The 6,561-nt window shown below is 37.1% G+C and overlaps 1 protein-coding gene across 1 annotated transcript in view; it reads right to left on the bottom strand.

Annotated features, from left to right (window-relative positions):
• Positions 1-6,220, bottom strand: part of EPS15 (epidermal growth factor receptor pathway substrate 15) — a 147,153-nt gene extending 140,933 nt beyond the window's left edge. The window contains exon 1 of the mRNA XM_023727084.1: positions 5,784-6,220. The gene's annotated coding sequence lies outside the window, so the exon portion shown is untranslated. The remainder of the gene's footprint in view (positions 1-5,783) is intronic.
• Between the last annotated feature and the right edge of the window lie 341 nt (positions 6,221-6,561).

Genomic DNA, 6,561 nt, shown 5'->3' with positions numbered 1-6,561 from the left:
AAAAGGTTGGTAGTTCAAATCTACCAGTAGCTCCTTGGAAACCCTATGGGGCAATTCTATGTTGGAATCAACTTGACAGCAATGAGTTTTTATACAGGATCAAAATGACAACAGCAACTCAAAAGATTAGATAGGAACCTCAGAGGGCAGTAAGTTTATGTTAATGGGGGAGGAACAACTTAGTATAGGATGGTGAGAATGGCTGCACAACCTAAAGAATGTAATCAATGTCACTGAATTGTACATGTAGAAACAGTTGAAGTGGTATGTTTTGCAATGTATATTTTCAACAAAAAAACTTTAAAAAAAAAAAATTGGTGTTGGTAAAACAAGACAAAAACAGCCATAGTAAAGTATAATCACCCTCTCTTTTGTAAAGATTTCCTAACATAAAGTTCTATTTATAAAAATAAAAAGCAAATTTTTAAAAAATCATGGGTAAGGTAAAATGATATTAGGATTTTTGTGATATAGCTGTTTTTCCAGTTTAGTTAAAAGATTAACTTTACTGTAAATATATACAAAGCACTCCAGACAGGCCAATCCCAGCAAAGAAGCAAAAAGAGAAGTTCTTTCTTTCAAGTCCTAGAACATGGGATAAATGAGGCACTCAGCAAAAAGGAAAAAATTGCCCAATCCTTCAAATTTGAGGTAACAAACAAGTACAGAAAGTGTTGGGAAACTTGCCTGTAGAATTCTACAGAACTCCTTTCATTTGTCCACTCACTCTCTGACCAAGGTGGAAAAGGAATCCCCACCCCAGCATAACCTAAACATAGAGGCACTCAGGGGAAACACTGATCAAACTCTTATGAAATGTTTATGTACTATATCCTAATAAAGAATTTTACTCCCCTCCATACTTTTGGTTACTATAATAAATTAAACACAGCCATTCGGTCTTTGTCACCTACAGGTAGTTTAGGTCATACTCTGATGCTTGCCTATAGGCTCTGCCATAAGCTACAGGCTACAATCTCATCTCCAAAAAAGGAAGTCTCAGTGCCTCATGGAAAGGACTACACCATGTAATCTCAGTTATTAACACTTCAAAAAGTAGACATTTGGGTAAAGGCTTCCAAGTTGACATCAGCTAGACAACTTTCAGACTATACTGGTGGACTGACATAGGATTTCCAGAACTCTTCTCAGTCCAGAAGTAGATGTATGTACTTCACAAAAGCAGACTGCTAACCTAAGTTCTAGCAGAACACGAATTAATTATACATATTGAATGAACAGCTAAGGAAAAGTTTATCATGGCTATTGACTTGGAATTATTTTTAATGTTCTATTTTTTAATGGATATATGAAGACGCACTTTCCCCTTCCTTTTAGGCTATCTCGAACCCTCAATTTAGCAGACTCTGCTTTTGAAAAGTTAAGTGATATAGTTTTAAATGATATCTGATTCTCATCGATCCCCCAGAATTCAAAAATAAATACTTTTACTGAATATCTTTACTTTTCATGGCAATATAGTTATATAGGTATAACTATGTACACGTATACATAGTTATACCTATATATACTATCATATAGTCTACTATGCCAAGAATGACAAACTAAAGAGGAATGGCATTGCATTCATCATCAAAAAGAACATTTCGAGATCCATCCTGAAGTACAACACTGTCAGTGATAGCAAAATATCCATATGCCTACAAGGACAACCAGTTAATACGATTATTATTCAAACTTATGCACCAACCACTAACGCCAAAGGAAGACATTGAAGATTTCTACCAACTAGTGCAGTCTGAAATTGATCAAACATGCAATCAAGATGCATTGATAATTACTGGCGATTGGAATGCAAAAGTTGGAAACAAAGAAGGAGGATCGGTAGTTGGAAAATGTGGCTTTGGTGATAGAATTGACACTGGAGATCGTATGATAGAATTTTGCAAGACCAACGACCTCTTCATTAAAAAAATGTTTTCTCAACATAAAAGGTGACTATACACATGGACCTCACCAGATGGAATACACAGGAATCAAACTGACTACGTTTGTGGAAACAGACAATGGAAAAGCTTAGTATCATCAGTCAGAAGAAGGCCAGGGGCCAACTATGGGACAGACCATCAATCGCTCAAATGCAAGTTCAAGGTGAAGCTGAAGAAAATTAGAACAAGTCCACAGGAGTCAAACTACAACCTTGGGTATATCCCACCTGAATTTAGAGACCATTTCAAGAATAGATTTAATGCACTGAACACTACTGACCAAAGACCAGACAAGCTATGGGATGACATCAAGGACATCATACATGAAGAAAGCAAGAGGTCATTAAAAAGACAAGAAAGAAAGAAAAGACCAAAATGAATGTCAGAAGAGACTCTGAAACTTGCTCTTGAACACTGAGTAGCTAAAGTGAATGGAAGAAACGATGAAGTCAAAGAGCTGAACAGACGATTTCAAAGAGAGGCTCAAGAAGACAAAGTAAAGTATTATAATGACATGTGCAAAGACCTGGACTTAGAAAATACAAAGGGAAGAACAAGCTTGGCATTTCTCAAGCTGAAAAAACTGAAGAAAAACATTCAAGCCTTGAGTTACAATACTGAAGGATTCTATGTGCAAAACATCAAAGGACACAGGAAGCATCAAAAGAAGATGGAAGGAATACACAGAGTCACTGTACCAAAAAGAACTGGTCAACATTCAACCATTTCAGGGGGTAGCATATGATCAAGAACCAATGGTACTGAAGGAAGAAGTCCAAGCTGCACTGAAGGCATGGGCAAAAAACAAGGCTCCAGGAATTGACGGAGTACCAAATGAGATGTTTCAACAAACGGATACAGCGCTGGAAGCGCTCACTCAACTATGCCACGAAATCTGGAAGACAGCAACCTGGCCAACCAACTGGAAGAGATGCATATTCATGTCTATTTCCAAGAAAGGTGATCCAACGGAATGTGGAAATTATGGAACAACATTATTAACATCACACACAAATAAAATTTTGCTGAAATCATTCAAAAGCAGTTGCAGCAGTACATCCACAGGGAACTGCTGGAAATTCAAGCCAGATTCAGAAGAGGATGTGGAACCAGGGATATCACTGCTGATATCAGATGGATCCTGGCTGAAAGCAGAGAATACCACAAAGATGTTTACCTGTGTTTTATTGAATATGCAAATGCATTCGACTGTGTGGATCATAACAAATTATAGAGAACACTGGAAAGAATGGGATTTCCAGAACACTTAATTGTGCTCATGTGGAATCTGTACATAGACCAAGAGACAGTAGCTAGAACAGAACAAGGGGACACTGTGTGGTTTAAAATCAGGAAACTTGTGTGTCAGGGTTGTATCCTTTCACTATACTTATTCAATCTGTATGCTGAACAAATAATCTGAGAAACTGGACTATATGAAGAATGGGCATCAGGATTGGAGGAAGACTCATCAACAACCTGCATTATGCAGATGATACAACCTTGCTTGCTGAAAATGAAGAGGACTTGAAGTACTTACAGATGAAGATCAAAGACCACGGCCTTTAGTATGGATTACATCTCAACATAAAGAAAACAAAAATCCTCACAACTGGACCAATAGGCAACATCAGGATAAATGGAGAAAAGACTGAAGTTGTCAAGTATTTCATTCTACTTGGATCCACAATCAACACCCATGGAAGTAGCAGTCAAGAAAATTCAAAGACACATTGCATTGGGCAAACATGCTGCAAAAGACCTCTTTAAAGTGTTGAAAAGCAAAGATGCCACCCTGACGACCAAGGTGCGCCTGACCCAAGCCATGGTATTTTCAATGGTATCTTAGGCATGCAAAAGCTGGACAATAAATAAGGAGACCAAAGAAGAACTGACACCTTTGAATTGTGGTATTGGCGAAGAATACTGAATATACCGTGGGCTGCCAAAACAACGAACAAATCTGTCTTGGAAGAAGCACAGCTAGAATGCTCTTGGAAGCAAGATGGAGAGGTTTCATCTCACATACTTTGGACAGGTTATCAGGAGGGATCAGTCCCTGGAGAAGGACATCATGCTTGGTAAAGCAGAAGGTCAGCAAAGAAGAGGGAGACCCTCAATAAGATGGGCTACCGCAGTGGCTGCAACAATGGGCTCAAGTATAAAGACGATTGTGAGGATGGCGCAGGACCTGGCAGTGTTTTGTTCTGTTGTACATAGGGTCGCTATGAGTCAGAATGGACTCAACAGCACCTATCAACAACAACATGTATAACAAATAACAATTTGTTCTCCTTTTAATCACGATATAAATGAGTAAATCCACTGTGCAAAACAAGGTCATATTTAAGAATGATTCCCTTTTCTTCAAACAGAACAAGTCATTATTATTAAGGAATAAGGACTGACTTTATGTAGAGCTAATGGTTACAAAGCCTCTCAAGAAAGCTGGCCTGGTACCTGGCTTAAAAGCTCCCAAGCCTATAGGTAGTCAAGGAAGGTCACTTACTAGCAGGCTAGAAACAAATTTGGGAAACTTGAAAATGAGAGAAACTTACTCAAATTTATATGTACCAGAAGTGAAATAAAGGAGCCCTGGTAGCATGGTGGTTAAGCACTCAGCTGTTAACCGAAAGGTCAGTTGTTAGAACTCACCAGCTGCTCCAAGACAGAAAGATGTAGCAGCCCGCTTCCGTAAAGATTACAGCCTTGGAAACCCTATGGGGCAGTTCTACTCTGTCCTATAGGGTCGCTATGAGATGGAGTCGACTCAATGGCAATCAGTTTGGTTTTTTTGTTTGTTTGTTTTACAGTTGAATATGGTGGAGAGATTTTTTTAAGGTTTGGATCCTAGCCTTGAGAGAGGGGGACAACAGAGACTTTAAAAGTACAACTTGAAATTCCTTATAAAAATTTCAAGCAGAGTTAATTCTCTGACATTAGAAGTTGCTCAATAGTGCACGGTTCTAGATTTACAAGCCCAAACCCAAGGAGGCCCATAACGGTTAATTGACACTTGCTACAACTATGTACATAGCAAGGTCAAATGTAATGTAACGAACCTTTTCTATAATCATGATCACAATGTGAAGAGACTTAGAAAAAAATGATCCAAAATTTGAGAATGAGACTGTGTAAACTCAGGGATTATCTAATCTATGGTATATACCTTTGACAGACTTTCTATTGACCAAGCTATTTTATACTCTGTAGGGGTAAGACGTGTGGACTGGGAAGAGTTTCCATCTGTTGTGTTTGAAGTTGCAATAACTGGACGGCAGCTAACAACAACAAGGGGCAGTGGTTAAATTATAGAAAATAGTAATGCATATGAACCTTGTGCACAGCAATGCAAATAAATTATATCTGGTGGAGAATATAAAATCTCTATAACTTATATTCTCATTTGAATTAGTTTTTACATCTTATTGGTTCAGTCAATTATTAATTAGCTGAATAAAATCTTTGACATGTTCATTTTATATCTGTGTAACAGTAACGGTTTTAACTTTCTGGAAATTATACTTTAACATATCTTAAAGAAAGTCATTTCTAGTCGGCTTATAAATTAATTTGGATATTTATATCCAAATGAATATATCTAAAGTCATATGGATTTTTAACATATTTATGATAACTAAGTGAGCTGAATCATCTTTCCTTAATTTTTCTGAGAGCTTGTCAAAAGCATTAAGTACTCAAAGTAGGAGGCTAAAGCACAAGAAGTACATTGTCAAAATTTATCCAGCTGGCTGATAATGTACATGCATATAATTAAGAGTTTACAGTACATTTTATGTTCAATACAAGAAAACAAAGAAACAAAAATCTTACCTGTCTATAGTATTTTTCATATACAGGATTCCCACTTGACAGCTAAAATAAACAAATAAATAGAAATTACATGCTATTCAATAACTTCTGTTACTATATCCAGCATTCATTCAACAGATATTTAAGAAGCATAGATGAATAAGATAAAATATCCTTGATTTCAAGAAGCTTAGGTTTTTTTACCTTTGAGGGGGTGGTGATGACTAAATGCACTATACGGATAACTGAGAATCAGGAAGACAAGAAATACAACAAGAATTTTAAAATTATTTTTGACATCAGAACTCTTTTCGTCAAGCAAAATTTTACCCCAAAGTCCAACATAATAACAAATTAAACCTGAAATGCTTTCATTAAAGCCAGGTGAGAGGCCCAAAGCTCCAAGCACCTTCTACCCAAGTGCTTAAGTGTCTATGAACACAACTCAAAAACCACTTCAAATGATCATCTCAATTGATGCAGAAAAAGCATGTGACAAAATCCAACACCTTTTTATGATAAAAACACTCCAAAAACTAGAAATACAAGGAAAATTCCTCAACATGATAAACGGCACTTAGGAAAAAGCTACCGCTAACATCATACTCAATGGAGAAAGGCTGAGAGCTTTCCCCTTAGGATTTGAACTAGACAAGGATGATGGCTCTCACCACTGCTGTTCAATACTGTACTGGAAGTTCAAGCCAGAACAGCTGGCAAGAAAAAGAAACAAAAGCCATCCAAATCAGAAAAGAAGTAAAACTATCTCTATTTGCAGATGTCATGATCCTATATATAG

Source organism: Trichechus manatus, unplaced genomic scaffold, assembly GCF_000243295.1.
Source record: "Trichechus manatus latirostris isolate Lorelei unplaced genomic scaffold, TriManLat1.0 scaffold00015, whole genome shotgun sequence".
Lineage (NCBI taxonomy): Eukaryota > Metazoa > Chordata > Mammalia > Sirenia > Trichechidae > Trichechus > Trichechus manatus.
Note: the sequence above shows the minus strand (reverse complement) of the source record. Positions and strands in the feature narration are given on the sequence as shown.